Here is a 15650-nt window from a genome sequence, read left to right as displayed (position 1 = left end):
CAACAAACTCTGTGCTGCACTTCTCAAGGAAACATTTATCAGCAATTTTCGTTCTGATTCTTCAGAGGGAATTCCTCCAACACAAGAACTGTATTATGCATCTACGCCTCCAGTACGAATAGATGTGTCTGGTGTCGCTAAGCTTATCGACGGGTTGAATTACTCGTGATCTCCCGGTTTCGACTGCATTAACACCAAATTACTGAAAAAAAAACTAGTGGATATTCTTCAGGTGCTATAACAAAAATATTTCAACAGTCTTTAGACATGGGTACGCTTCCTAAACAATGGAAAATAGGGAAGGTGATTCCACTCTTTAAATAAGGCAGCAAAAACTCTCCTTTAAATTATCGCCCTATTTCTCCCACCAGTAACTGTTGCAAAATATTAGAACGCATTATATACAGTAATTTGGTTAAATTTCTTAAGTCGAACTCATTTTTTTCCGCAGCTCAACATGGTTTCCGTAAGTCATACTCGTGTGAAACCCAACTAATATGTTTTACTCACAAGTTGCACCAAATCTTAGATCGATCATCTCATGCCGATTGCATCGTCTTAGATTTTTCACGAGCGTTTGAGAGGGCTTCACATAGTTTGCTGCTTCATAAACTACACGGCTTAAATCTGGACGATATTTTTCTTACTAATCGTTCTCAATATGTTGTTGCTAATCAGTGTTGCTCTGGCCTCACGCAAGTGTTCCACAGGAATCGGTTCTTGGGCCGCTATTGTTCCTTATTTATGTAAATGTCTTGCCTACTCTTAAACTCGAATGTTTTTGTATTTGCAGACGATTGTGTTATTTTTCGTGAAACAATTAGGGACAGTGACACCACCATACTACAATCTCACCTTAATGCTGTTGCTAACTGGTCCAAAGCCTTGTCAATGGAACTGAGCGTTAAGAAATATAAAGTAATACGTATTTCCGCACCAAGACTGTCCCAACACCCTTTTATCTTGACAGTGCCCAATTAGATTAAGTTACATGTTATAAATACCTTGGCATCCATATTACTAATGATTTAACCTGGAACCCTCATACCGAATATGTAATTAGCAACGCAAACCACATGTTAGGTTACTCAGGACGTAATTTTTTATCAGGTGCCATCGCAACTTAAACTAATGCTCTACAAAACACTAATACGTTCCAAATTGGAATACGCAAGCTCAGTATGGGACCCAAGTCGGGATAAACTTAAAAATGCCCTAGAACGTGTTCAAAATAGCTCAGTTAGGTTTATTCTGTCCAACTACAATCGAACAGCAAGAATTACTGCCACGAAATCTAACCTTGCTCTCCCACCCTGCCAGCACGCCGTCAAATTTCCCGACTAACTCTTTTTCACAAACTGTATCATCACCCTGTTCTGCACGACCAGTTTATCGCTACACCCCGTTATCGATCTGATCGTATCGACCACAGTCACAAAGTTGGAACTGACATTTGACAAACCCAGCATTTCTTTCACTCTTTCTTGTCCAAGCCTAGTAGGGAATGGAATTGCCTTCTTTCTAGTGCTGTAGCTATTAATGATAACCAACAGTTCCGTAATTTTCTATCTCCAATTCTATGAATAGGAGTTCTGTAACATCTGTTTTCTTGCGATGTCTGAGCTGTTTTTTCTCTCTGTGATGAAACTAATATTGTATAATGCTTATATTGTAATTTATTTTTTCCTTGTCTGTTTACTTGTATTCTACCCCCACTCCCGTCTGTAATGCCTTTGACCCTGGTGATATCATCAATAAACAAATAAATTAGCAGTTATTGTTTTTTAACGCATTGTTTTTTTGATAACTTCTAAACAGACGTATGTTTCCAGTACATGTTTGGCAGTGTAAGAGGTCAGACGCTGTGTACACTTACGACCCTTTCGGTCTAAGTTATATTGACTGGCAGTCAAAATTCATCGAGGGGACTTAAGACAGTAGAATAAGTTACTTCAGTTCATCAAAAAATATAGTATGAATTTTCCACGAGATCCCAACCGACAATGTTACGAAATATATATTTGGGAAGCAGAGTCAATTGCGTCGTCCGTCCCCGTTTTACAAGGGCAATGGCTTTCGCACGCACCACGCGCCAATTTGAGGTCTGTCTCAAATGGCCAATTTTTTATTCAATAAATGCAAAAAAGCAACAAAAGGACACTTTCTGTATGGTAGAAAAAGCAATACGCACCCAAACATTGGTCTCAGGGAACTTACTGAACGACGAAAAGCTTATTCGTGTTATTCGGAGTAAATATATTGCCTGAGTAAGCGCAGTGCACTGTTGCCTTCAATGACATTGATATTTATTAAACATTTGTGTAGCTGTAGCAGCAATCAAACTTATAAACTACTCTGCACGGCTTGAACCTCTTCGCAAGCCGTCTCTGTGACGTAGGCACCAGAACCAGCTTACGCACTTTCCGTGGCTGTTTCTGAACCACGGCCAGCGGCAGAAGCAGTCAGAACGACAGTCGCTGGTACAAACGTTTCGCGTTGCAGGGTAAAATATATGGTAACATTTAGCTTCGCCACAGGTGCTGCTTTGACATTCTTTCCACACCTCACGTGCTGGGCATCCTGCACAGAACAAAAACAAAAAAAGGCTAGAATTAGCCGCGATTTTCCGGACACACTTGAGCAAACGTTAAATATATTAAAGGAGGCAGGTTAAGAAGAGTGCAGATGGCCATTAAAACAATTAAGCCCGTTTGTGAAGAAGGGCTTGTTACTCCTTTTATAGGCATCCTCTTGCGTCTTGAAATGCCTTTACAGAGGGGCGGCCGGATAAAACTTGCGAACAAGAATCAAACTTGAAACCGTAGGGTGACTTGCCTCAACATTTGCGAATACAAAATATGTCATTGGAATGAAATGTCGTTACAAAAATCAAGGGCTAAAAAAGCAATTAAAATAAAATGACAGGCAAACTGCAATCATTAAAGGGGCGGATACGTAGTTAACATGATCGTTCATGGCACTAAAACACATTAAATTTCTGTTGGTGGCGTAGCGGTTCACCAAGTATATATCTTGTTAGCGAGTTGTAACGACTTTTATGTGTGCATTCATTGCACCACGGCACGTGCTTCTAAACAGGATAGTTTTTGTTTGACTACATATAAGCGGACATTTTGCACCGTCTGTCTGTACCCCGACTAGGCTTTCCAGCATGAAGTAGAAACGTTTCGTCAAAAAAGTATATTGAGGGAGAGTCGCTCGTTCCAAACTTTTAAAACTGCTGGTGTAAGTCTTACATGTCCCCACTGCTAGCGCTAAAAGAAATGTACGCGCACATGATGCAAAATGCACCAAAGTTATCTTTGATACGAATTCAAGATGGGTTGCTTTTTACGAGAGAAAGTGAAAAACAACTCCACCTTGTACTACATAAAAGTAAACACACAACAACTGACTTGTCATTCGAGCTGTTCCGTAGATGAGAAAGACAGTTCAAAGATGCACGCCGTGCCATGAGATGTCGCGTTAGCGGAAGAAAGGCGGGAAAACTGAATTGAATTGAACAAACCTGCGTTTATTCTATTAGATGAGCTTGTAGCACACTGAACAGAAAAGCGGAGACGGTGTTATGTTGCAAGGGGTGGGGGACAACTATTGTTTTCTATGACACTCGCATTTAAACAAGCAGAGTGCTGCCCTTCCAGATAATGCGTTCCTGAAAAGCAGGTAGACATGAAAAAAATGCCGCATGCAGACCTAATATATCCGTTTGGGTGGTTATGAGAGTCGCGGTCAGCATAGACCGCAATGAATTAATAAGAGCATGGCGGGTGGCAGGGAATTGGCAGGCCCGCAAACCTATGCGGACAGGCCACCATTAAACCGCCTTCGACGGTGGTGATTGCGAAATAAAGCAAGAAAGGCGGTCGCAAGCTACGGCAAAGACTTCTGTGGTTATAAAAATACCCAGACCCAGAAATAAATGGCCATTCCGGGTTCTAGTCTGAACACCCGTAAGTCTTCAAGCTTCTGTGTGTTCTTTTGTATCTTCTACTCTGACTTTATACTACTTATGAGTGCGGCCAGACAGCGTGATCATGCGCTGGATCCCCAGTTTAGCTTTCTCCAGTTCATTGCTATTTCTTCGTTTCTTGTTTGAATAGTATGGCACCCGGCCTGTCTCCATTGAACACACAGAAACTAATAAGAATCCCCTTAATTTTGCCCAAGCATCACGACTACACAAGGATGCGCAGTGGGCAGAATGGGGCGAACAATGACGACGGAAATGCACTACCACAAGTCACAAGATATTGAATTTTCTAGAGAGGAGCACGAAATCAATAAGTAATCTTAAAAAAGCTAGTTGAAAAAAAATACACGTGAATAGCGGCTTATGGTATCTGAGAATATGGGTATCTAAGATTTTTTGCTTCTTGAAGCTAGAAACCGTCGTAGGAGAATGTTGTGCTTTTATTTAGATACGATGGTTGGTGTTATCACGACGCACCCGTCCGCTTCTTGGATCATGTGGATAGCTTCATTGATCTTTAGTGATATGTTTGGACCAGGCCAACAAGTTGATGTGGTAGAGCTCCGGTTAGCACTAGCACGTTTTTCAGTTGGTTGACAGATTGGTCTATGCTTTGGGCCCCATCATGATTAGACTTCATTGACGTTTCATTAGCGCTTGGCCCTGTTTACCGCTTTCCTTTTTAAAGACGATAGTTTGATACAAGTACTGAATGAGAAATATATTGGTCTGTGGGTCTGTCTCTCTCTCTGCCTGTCGGTTCCTCGGTTCAGCCTGCCTACCAAGAGTTGAAAAGTTCTCGGACAAGACGTTTTTATAGGAAAACGCCTCCAAACTACTAAATCTACAGGATACCACATACTTGCAAACATTTTTGAGCAAAAAGAAAAAAAAACATTAGGCATAATTCAAGCAAAACTATAGTGCGTAACTGATGCCAGATGTGATACTTTGTTGAGAAAGAAACAAAAGAATTTTTTTGCGAAAGCGAGAACCCCCCTGTCTCGCCCCCCCCCCAAAAAAAAAAAAAACACGCGTTTAAAACAATATTGTAAGCACCATATACAAAACCGTCTTGCGCTCAAGCCTCGAGTACGTGGTTCGGGAGCCAACTCAATTGTAACAAAAGGTCCCACCCGGGAAAATTGAATTTAGAAAAGCTGTACGCTTATCACGGGATAACCGAGAGAAGTGGAGAATAGCGTGTGAGGTGGACGGGGGAGAAAGGAGAGACGATGCCGAGCAGAGGATCAAGCACACTATTGTTTTCGAACATTAGGAAAGAAGCGCGCAGATACCCGGGCTATTTTTTGTTGTCATAACATTTAACAGCTTTGCAGATGGTGTGGCACCAAATAGCCCCATTTTTTATCCTTTTTAGCTGACAAGAGGGGTTGGGCCCTCAGTTTTATTACGAAAGCCGTAAAGGGCCCCTGTGCAACAAAGCCGGTGTACGGCGTCGTCGTCCGGGATAGAAGAGCGAGCTTTGCAATAGAATAAACACACTTGTTGAGGACCGTGCGGCTAAACAAGGAAGAATCAAGAAGAAAGCTCAGTGTTGCAGCTGTGGTGGTTGAAGTGGTGTTTCGTGGAATAAAAGGACCCGTCCTAAGCGTTTCACATATGTTGAATCATTGGAAAACAGGGTGCTTGTCTAGTCAGAAACAAAAGGCAATAAGAAATCAATACATCTGAGAAACAGGTCGCAATAAAAGCGGTAATACCGTTAGAGAAATGGGACACCATTTTTTAATTTCTAGGCCTGCCAGAAATTCCAAATCATCGCATGCATGACTTCCGATTATATTGAGCATACGAAAAACATGCCGATTCTTACATTGCAACTTCTTGAAGAGAGACACTCCGACACTGTAAAAAGAGCCTATCTTAACAAATTTGATACCCCTCGTTCGGAAAAATGTATCTGCTTCGGTCATGCCTCGGCGCGTCATACTCCGTATGAGTTTTTTATTGCCACAATGCCGTACGCACGAAACGTGTCACCAGGGCAGTTAAAAATATTGGTAAACTGATCCTAAGAAATGCTCACGATTGAACTAACATGTCTAGAGTTAATACGGAAGTATAAAATTTGTATCTGCAAAACATCTTGCACCCGTCTGTCTAGTGACGACGATGGTTGAACGTGAAGCTTCCCCGAGGTTGTGGAATCTCCAACCCCGCCGAATACCACGCATGTGTTCCGAAGTGTGGCCTGTGCGGAGGCAAACACCTGACCGCAGACAAGGCCTGCAAAGCCCGCGTCAAGACGCCCTACGTCGTCCGCCGGCGGCGCTGGGAACGGCGCCGAGCGGAGGAAGAAGACGCTGGGAGAAGGAACCGAGACAAAAGAGGTCCTGCAGGCTGACCCCGCCGTAGCGCCTCCAAACAACGGGGCCGGTGGCAAACGCCGGTCCGCAGCAGCAGCAACAGTAACGGCGAAAGCAACCGCCAGAGTCGCACCCGATCGAAGTCACGATCCGGGGGTGGCGACGGCGGCGGCAACCGCCGCTGGGAGACGGAGAACCCCTGTTCGAGCGGGAGATCCGGATCCCGGACCACGTCCCGTTCGAAATCCAGGGCTGCCTCGGGGTCCCGGGTCAGTTCGAGACACCGGACCAGTTCGAGCTACCGGGCTAGTTCGAAGTCCCGGAACGAGTCAACCGGACGCCGACGGATCGCCGAGAAAAAGGTGGGCTGGACCAACAGGTCTCTCGTCGCTCGAACCAGCGACACCACATTCCCACTCCTCTCCACCTCCCAGCACCTTAACTCACAAGCGAGTCTGCAAAAGGACAGCAGCGGCGTGGCAGAGCTTAAGATGATCATAGAGCGCCAAATGCTCAGATCCAGGCGCAGAATGCCCAAATACGGGCGCTTATGAGCAAGATTGAAACGCTGGCGAGTAACGGCAGCTCGGGAAATGCAATACTCCAAAACAACACCACGGCGACAAACAACGCCGGAGGCTTGTGCAAGGTGGCGCGGAGGGATCCCCCTCGCCCCGCCAAGGGCGGACGGCAGGAGCGGCTGGGTCCAGCAACGTGCATCCAACAATCAAGAGGCGATGGACGTCGAAGAGGGTCCCGCGAGCGGAGAGGAAGCGGCGGCCGCAGAGACCGCGGCCACGGCAACGACACAGATCGCACGAGGAGAAGAGCTTACGGCCATTTTGTCCGCAATTACCCAAATTAACGAAAGGGTAGGCAAAATTGACGCCCGACTCGAAGCTGTCGAGAGTCAGCTTCACACGCTCTTGGTGAAGCACGAGCGCCTAGCGCTAAAAATAGCCACAACGTCGGTGAGGAACCGGTTCAGGTCCCTGAAAAAGGAGCGGGCCGAAGGAATAGAAGTAGCCACAAACCATTTTGCATCCCTAAAAAAGGAGCGCTCCGAGAGAATCAAAGATGCGATCGCGAAAAGGCGCGGTCGACTCGAGACGTCCGAGGAGAATGACGCAGAGGCCAAGTAAGAAGCACAGGAAGAAGACCGGGGGAGACACCACCGTAATTTACCAATGGAACTGCCGCGGAATTCGCAACAAAGAAGCGGAACTACTGTTACACACTGACGGGCAAGAAAACAAGCAACATATAATAGCTCTGCAGGAAACAAACGGGAAACCAAGACTCCCGGGGTACGTCACTTACACAGACCCCATGGAGAACAGAACGGCGGTGCTCGTCCGCAGCAACGTGGCGGCAACACAACACGTCACGGTGCAGGGCGGGTGCGAGCACACGCTGGTCGAAATTCATGCAAGAGAAATTGGCAACTCGTGCAATCTATTCGTCATGAGCGCGTACTGCCGGCCGTCACAACGGCAGTACGAGTCTGACCGTATCGTGAGCCAGGCGAAAGGGTTGGCGGGGACGAGGCCGCTCCTGATCCTCGGCGACTTTAACGCCCCTCACACAACGTGGGGATATAAGTTCCAGTCTAAGAGAGGAAAATCGTTGGCCAAGGCGATGGAGGATCACGAAATGGCAATCCTGAATGAGTCGGACGTACCTACCAGAAGAGGCAACAGTGCCGCGAGGGACACTACGCCATACCTGTCGTGGCTCATCGGGCACGCTAGACGTCACCTGGAGGAGCGAAGAAGCGGACCTGGGGTCTGACCAGAGCGTGATCCGCATCACGATCTGAGGCTCCCGATATCGGGCTGTGCTGGGGACGGCGCGGATCACGGATTGGGACAAGGTGAGGAAGTATACCCAAGAACAAGACGCGGCGTCCGAGGAAGAGTTGGCACAAGCCGAAAGAAAACAAACCTACACCGAATGGGCGAGGGACCATAAGAAGGTCCTCCAAAAATTCACCCAGGAAATCACAACGACGGCGCAGGTACCGTACGTGGACGCCAGACTGACCCACATGTGGGCGGCTCGGCTCTCCTTAACGCAGTGGTGGAAGCGTCAGAGACATAACAGAAAGCCGTCCAAACGCATTGCGGTCTTGAACAAACAGATCGCCGAGCACGCGGCCAAGCTATGCAGGGAAAATTGGCTGAAGACTTGCGACGGCCTGCAGGGCAAGCTCTCGATCTCGGCGCGGAAGACGTGATGTCTCTTGAGGCATTTGATCGACTCGCTGAGTACCAAAACTGCGACCAATCACAACCTCACCAAAGTATTGAACACGTACAAGCTGCTGGCTCCTGCTGCAGGCTCCTAGAAAACCTGAAGGCGAGGTACCTAAAGGAGGAGAAGGGCCAGTACCCGGTGCCCGAGACGTGCGAAGGACCCGACAACGACGAGCTGGACAGGCTGTTTACCACGACGGAATTTTGGACAGCGATAGACGAAAGCAATAAGAGAAGGGCCCCCGGGAGGGACGCCATAACTTACAAACTGCTCGGTAACATGAGCGGTGCAGCGGCCCGCGGCCTCCTAGAGGACATCAACGAAACCTGGGAGAGCTCGCGGTTGCCGAAGGAATGGAAGGAAGCCGAGGTGCACTTCATTCCAAAGCCCGGCAAAGCCCTCACGATAGACAACATGCTGCCCATTTCCCTCACGTCCTGCGCGGGGAAGGTGATGGAGCGCATGGTTCTTCGCCGGCTGCAGAAGCACCTCGAAGAAACATATCAGATGCCGGAGATGATGTACGGCTTTAGACACCATCTCAGCACCCAAGATGTGATGGTCCAACTCCACGAGCTGGTCGTCAAGCAGGCAAGGAGGCACGCGCCGCGCGGGATACTTGCCCTCGACCTGAATGGAGCGTTTGACAACGTGTCCCACGCAAGCGTGTTGCAGAATCTGAATAAGACCAGGTGCGGCCGCAAGACATTCGGCTACATAAAAGATTTTCTGTTAAACCGAACGGCGACCATCGGGATAGGGGAGGAGAAGTCGGACCCTGTCGAGCTCGGCGATAGGGGCACCCCTCAGGGGTCGGTCTTGTCGCCCCTGCTCTTCAATCTGGCCCTCCTGCCCCTGCCCGATCTACTCAAGCAAATGGAAGGCGTGGACCACGCGTTCTACTTCGACGACATTACGGTGTGGACGGCCCGAGCCGGGTCCGATGCGTGGGTGGAAGAAGCCTTGCAGCGGACGGAAACGACCGTGCACGAGTACGCCAAGTCGTGCGGACTGAGCTGTGCTCCCCAGAAATCTGAGCTGCTCATGATCAAACCGGGGAAACCTAAGAAGGAGCCGCTGCCGAACATGACCTTCACCATCGACGGAACGGCCATCAAGCCAACTCAGCAGATTCGGATTCTCGGCCTACTACTTCAGAGTGACGGGAAGGCACACGCCGCCGCCAAAAATATGAAGACTACATCCGAACAGATATTCAGTGTGATCCGCAGGGTATCTAACAGACACCGAGAACTGAAAGAGGACGATGCCATGCGCCTGGTACGCTCGTTCGTCGTGTCGCGGGTTACCTACTCCGCCCCGTACCTTTAGCTATCGAAGGCGAATAGGGACACCCTAAACACGATGCTTCGCAAGGCAATGAAGCAAGCACTCGGCATTCCCATATACTCGTCCACGCAAAGGCTGCTAGACATGGGCGCCCACAACACGGTGGAGGAGCTCACCGAAGCCCACCTTTCGAATCAAAGAATCCGGCTCAGTCACACGGAGCACGGACGAGCCGTCCTACGCAAGATAGGTTGGCAGATCGAGCCAGTACCTATCAAGGCAGCCCTTACGGAAGACTGGAAGATGAGCATTCAGACCAAGCCCCTTCCCCGGAACATGACGCCAGGCATGGACGATGAGAGGCGCACCGCGCGGGCAAAAGCAATGGCCCGGAAGATGGAAGAGAACCCCAGGGTCCTCTACGCGGATGCCTCGCTCCGAAAACACAGCGACCGTGCAGCGGCGGTAGTTACGTCCAGAGACCGCCTGATCGTCAGCGCGTCCCTGAAGACAACAGACCCCGCAGTTGCTGAGGGAGTGGCCGTGGCCCTGGCACTCGCACAGCCGTGCGTGGACACCGTGGTCACCGACTCAATGACAGCGTACGGAAGCTTCAGCAGGGGGGTAATCTCCTCCGCGGCCCGAGCCCTTCTATCCAAGTGCAAGCTACCGGGAAGAGCCACAAAGCTCGTGTGGGTCCCGCCTCACTCGCGGGTAGCAGGCATCACCATCGCCGACTACCATGCCCGAGAAATGTCAATTCGGGCCGAGCACGAGCGGGAAGAGCTACCGCACCCGGTTACCAGCTTTCGGGACATTACCCGGATGTACCGAGAGGAGAGGTGCAGACTGCCGGAACCGCACCCCAAACTGACTAGGCAACAACAGACGATCCTGCGTCGAGCGCAGGCGGGAACGCTTGCGCGTCCCGTACTGATGAATCGCATGTACCCTGCGGAACACGATACGCTCTGTCCGTTTTGCAAAAGAGAGAGGGGCACCCTGCCGCTCATCTAGACAGAGTGTACAAAACTCAAGACCCCCCCCCCCCTCCTTCCTTCCCTTCCCCACAACATCCCCAATCCCCAACCCCTTGAGCGATGGGAGACCTCGTTGACCAGCCCCGCCCTGCCGACTCAGCTAGCACTGACAACAGGACAGGGGCCAGGAGCTGCTGGGAACATATGGGTCCCGTAACTAGGGAACCACCCCGTCTTGTGCCAGCGTGCTCTACCGATTTTGTTTTGGGCTCAGTAAAAGTTGATTCGTCCTGCTCTCGTGATGGATTCTTTGGTTGGCCAACCCCAAACTGCGAGTATGTGCTACTCTAGAGGTACGCACCACTTTTCCAAAATACCCGCAGCAAATCTCGGGAGTGCTCTCCGTAAGCCTAACGTTTGGGTTTGGGGTGTACGGCGCGAATGGTTACCTGCTGCTTGGTGTTCAGAGATCAATTTTTAGTGGGTGCCGGTTTGAGGTGTTAAACTCGAAGGTGGGACGTTAGGCCAAACATCCTAAACCTTAAACTGGGAGGTCAGGCCTAACGATTTACTAACAGCCTTACAGTAAGCAGAGCAACGCAATTCTTCTCGTTACCGGTTTCTGGGGTTGTCGTCTGCGCTTTCCAAGCCGCTTCCACAATGTCAAGATGGAGCAATAGGATTGACGCCGGCTTCATAACGCGAGGGAGCCAGGTTCGATTCCGATCACAGGAGCCGTTTTTGTCTTTCACTTCATCCAGGGTCAGTCCTCATCATCGTCACTAAAAGTTTGCTTTCCTGCAGGGCATTTTGGCGAACGACGGCATCAGTGAAGACGCTAAAACTGCTCTTTAAAAATTATATCGGTTCGTACTTAGCATCCAGATAAACTGCACCCTGCATCGTTCAACAGCCCTACAATCCCGCGCAGTAAACGTTGCTGCTGTTTTTATGGTTTGCAGACACTTATTGCGCTTACAGTCTTCTCTAATTATAGCCTGTAAAGCTTCGCGTCTACGGCGAGTGGTTCGCCCTTCTGCTACATGGAATCCGAATTTATATTCAGTGACGTATCGAGCGTTTAGTTTCGAATGCTCCGGGTTTCTAGATTTAATTTCTCCCTGTTCAGCCGTTGCACATGTAATTTACAAAAAAAGCATTACCGGGACAGTGGCTGGGCAATACCTTGAAAAACTCTGGCTTTGATGCCGTGAAGAAGGGGGCTGACAGCAGGCTTGCGTCTGAAAACCGCTGGTTACACTTTGATGTTACTGCCTTCCGTGGCAAAGGATTGTTTTAAGGAGCGTTGCGAAAATCATGCCAACAATTCCGGCAGAAGGGAAGGAGAACAAATAAACTGTGAGCTTTGCCATGCACTCGAGCATTTCGCACATACTAAACATTTCACAACGCGAAAACATGAGCGCTGTCGAGTCCACTCTATTGTTGTGCCCAGCGCCCGGCCCGAACCGCCCGCGCAGAAGTTCCCCACCTCGAAGTCGCCGCAGAGTCGCCTCTTTTTTTCCCTTCTCAACCGCTGGGCCGAATCATGTCTCGGACGAACGGCCCGCGGCAGACGAGCGGCGACATGCCTGGAGGCCGTGCCGCTGTGTCGCCTTCCCTTTCCGCGTCGGGGCGGCTCGGCTGACGCAACCGTTTCGCCTCCATTCATCGGATTCAAACTTCGGCTAGCCAAAGCCCTGATTGAAGCGATTCAAACCGCTCGCGGCTGCAACGGACCCCGGGGGTATAAAACCAGCCCGGATGAACAGCGAGCGCGGTACGTTTAGGAGGCATTGAGTGGAGACGTGCTGTCGCCTTTGTGCGAGCCATGTAAAGTTTTTGTTACCCTTGTACATACTTTATATAAACGTTGCATCAACTTTTCGTCGGCTTGAGAACTTCATCGCTCTGCGCCGCATCGATAGTGGACGGAGCAAGGCAACTTCGCTACACCAGTGGCTGCAATTGGATGGCCAGTCGCCACAGTATACAGTTTCCTAACGAAGAACAATTCCAACCAAACATAGCACCATAAAAGTAGTGCAAAACGTCTGAAGGCACGTGAACAGTTCTGAGTTGTTAATGACAAACCCTTATTGTTTATTTGAACTGCGCATATAGTGTCGACATGCAATTGTCGCAGCCAATTGCATGGAGGAATTGGGAGTTTCTGACGACAGTTATCATGTCCCTGCTAATGCGCCTGTTGCGTACGTGTGGCAATGTGACACCTGTTTTCGTACGTTTGCTTACGTCGTTAAGGCTGTGCTAAATGACATTCCAGGCAAAATTAAAAGCAATGCACATCGAACTGTGTGTACAAGTTGTCGATGTTTTCCCACAAGGAAGGCCACAACGCATTCGCTGCGTACTTCATTAGAGTACGGAAACCATTGACCTGAATTAGCGTCGGAGATGCATGCCTGACTTTCATTCGATGCGTTGGGTTCTATTCACATCGAGTCCAAATACTTTCGCGTCTACAAGTGCAGTACAGCGGCTCTTCTGCTCATCAGGAACCACTTCCCTTGTCTCTAAAAGCAACAAAGCTCCCATTATATTCACTGTTTGGTGGTCATTATGTACTCAATTGCGCCGCTGTGTGGCAGGCAGATTGGTACTGGCTGCTTGGGGTTTGCTTTGACCATGTCGAAATGCAGCCATCGGATAGACACCGGCTTCATAACGCCAGGGACGCAGGTTAGATACCGGCCACGCGAAGCCTTTTTTTTTCTTTTACTTCACCGACGATCACTCATCATCGTGACAGAAAGGTAGCCTATTAGCGTACAACGCCATCGGTGAGGGCGCTAAAGCGCCGCTTTATTACCGCTAAGATAGCTGGTGTATACGGTCTGGTTTAAAGAAAAACCTTTTTGCCGTTACTGGTCATGTACGCTGTACTTTACTCACGCCAGCAATGTCAGTGGATGTAGCGATGAAATAATTATGAAAGGTATTACAACTCATAGCCCTTGGCATGTGGATTTGGTGTTCTTTATCCCTGTTGTGATACAGTTGATGAATCAAAGGTGCTTTTTTGGCAACAGCACTACTTTCAGCAAGGTTCAGCAAGTCATTGCACTCCGTCGGTCATTTATATATTAGGCATGGCCTTTTTCCCGCTTGTTTTTATTTGTATGTGCGACGCATGCCTCCGCAAAAGTTTGCAGGAATTTTTGTCGATCTTTCGGCTTGGACTTTTTTTTGCGTTGTGATTTCCGCGTAGTCCCATTTATTAAAACGGAAGCTGTCTTAGTGGGACCGATACGTAAAAAACCTAATGCTGCATTTTCCCATAGACTGGTTGGTCGGTCGAAAAGCTCTGATAAGTTCTCTGGACAAACGGTGCGTGCCTGAAAGCGGGCTTCCATTGTGTCAAAATGCTTACATAAAAGATTGCAAAAAAGGAACGGCGCTACATAAACCTATACATGCATCGATCATGTAGAAAGAGTACAATAAGTTTATACCTGTATCTCATAAAGCCCGTATCGGTACACATTTATAGTTCCTAGACGCGTTTACGGCGATCGCGAAAAATGGTCACATAGGTTAGCTCTTCGATTACGATTTGTGTCTCCGAAGGTTTGGCGATCGATTGTACGCACTTTGAGCGAAAGTTTTAACGCGCTTTTCACGCATTTTATGTTACAACGCTTTCACGCATCTCTCGACGTTCTTTCGGTAAGGATGGTCACTTTTTTGTAGGCATTTTACAGCAGGCTTCATTTTGCAATGAATTACTTATACGCTTAGCGTCGCAAGAGTGCACCTTTAGATGAAATCCCTTTGAATATATGTCTTTTTCAGTGATTCTTCGGCACGGTTTCCGCGCAACTCAGGATGTTACAGTCCTTAGCACGGAATTATTGAGCTGCTTGTTGCGCCGGGTCATATGTGCCTCGCTGTATCCTTTTTTTTGTTTACGTACTTTTACTTATCCATTGTCCAAACCAAAAAATAGCAAAATTTTATCTATAAACGTTGCCTTATTACCTTCCAAGCTGTAAAGTAGAGCTCAGACATTCTTTGCTACTTTAGAAACATTTCAAACAGTTTCGGTTTTTCACTAAACGAGTAGGTTTATGCAGGCACACACGTTAGGTCAGAATAGAAGATTAGTGCACGTCAACCTTACTGACAAAGCGAGTTGCTTGCTGCACTTCCGATTACTTTTCGGGAGCGCTTGGCTAAGACTGTATCCTTAAAATTAGAAAAAAAGTATGCTTACGGCGCCTGTTTCCGTTTTGCCCAGGGCGCCTTGGTAGAAGAAATGTAAGGTCGTCTCCTTGACTTGAATCACCACCAGGAAAAGACTGGGCATGCAGCCCCACAATTACCGAACATAGCGCTATAAGCCCCAGGAGAATGAAAGTGTAGCTCGACATTTTTGCAAGACTGAAGAACTCCGAAACGCAGGTGTCTTATTACGGGTTCTCTTTATATGTATCCGAAGAAGTTCGCAAAAATGACTGTTTATTTCATGCGTTTCTGTTGCCCATTTGCGTCCACAATGCTTCTTTGTTCGGCAGGCAGCTGTACCAGTCACCAAGGACAACGCCCTGCCTCCAGCAGTAGCTCGTGGCCATTTTTTTCGGATTTGCTTTACGGCGCAGTCGAATCGTTTGACTGGTCATCTGCTCCGTGCAGAATAAGACCGCTGATGTATAGTTTATAATTTACAGCATCGTACGATATTTTTTGTTAATGCTGATATGACTTGACTAGGAAAACGGCAATTCGCTTGTGTTCGCAGACGCAAGTTTGAGAAATGGCTGCGATCAGACTACATGG

The 15650-nt window shown here is 48.4% G+C and overlaps 1 long non-coding RNA gene across 1 annotated transcript; it reads right to left on the bottom strand.

Annotated features, from left to right (window-relative positions):
- Window positions 1-2284: 2284 nt before the first annotated feature.
- Window positions 2285-15271, bottom strand: LOC144139469 (uncharacterized). The gene is made up of 2 exons (XR_013316221.1): window positions 15088-15271; window positions 2285-2580 (listed from the first exon to the last, which is right to left on the bottom strand). It is a non-coding gene; the product is annotated as an uncharacterized LOC144139469 (long non-coding RNA).
- Between the last annotated feature and the right edge of the window lie 379 nt (window positions 15272-15650).

The sequence above is a fragment of the Haemaphysalis longicornis genome, unplaced genomic scaffold (genome assembly GCF_048455015.1).
Source record: "Haemaphysalis longicornis isolate Haplotype H1 unplaced genomic scaffold, Haemaphysalis longicornis Haplotype H1 scaffold_5, whole genome shotgun sequence".
In the NCBI taxonomy this organism is placed as follows: Eukaryota; Metazoa; Arthropoda; class Arachnida; order Ixodida; family Ixodidae; genus Haemaphysalis; species Haemaphysalis longicornis.
This window is presented reverse-complemented; position numbering and strand designations above follow the sequence as displayed.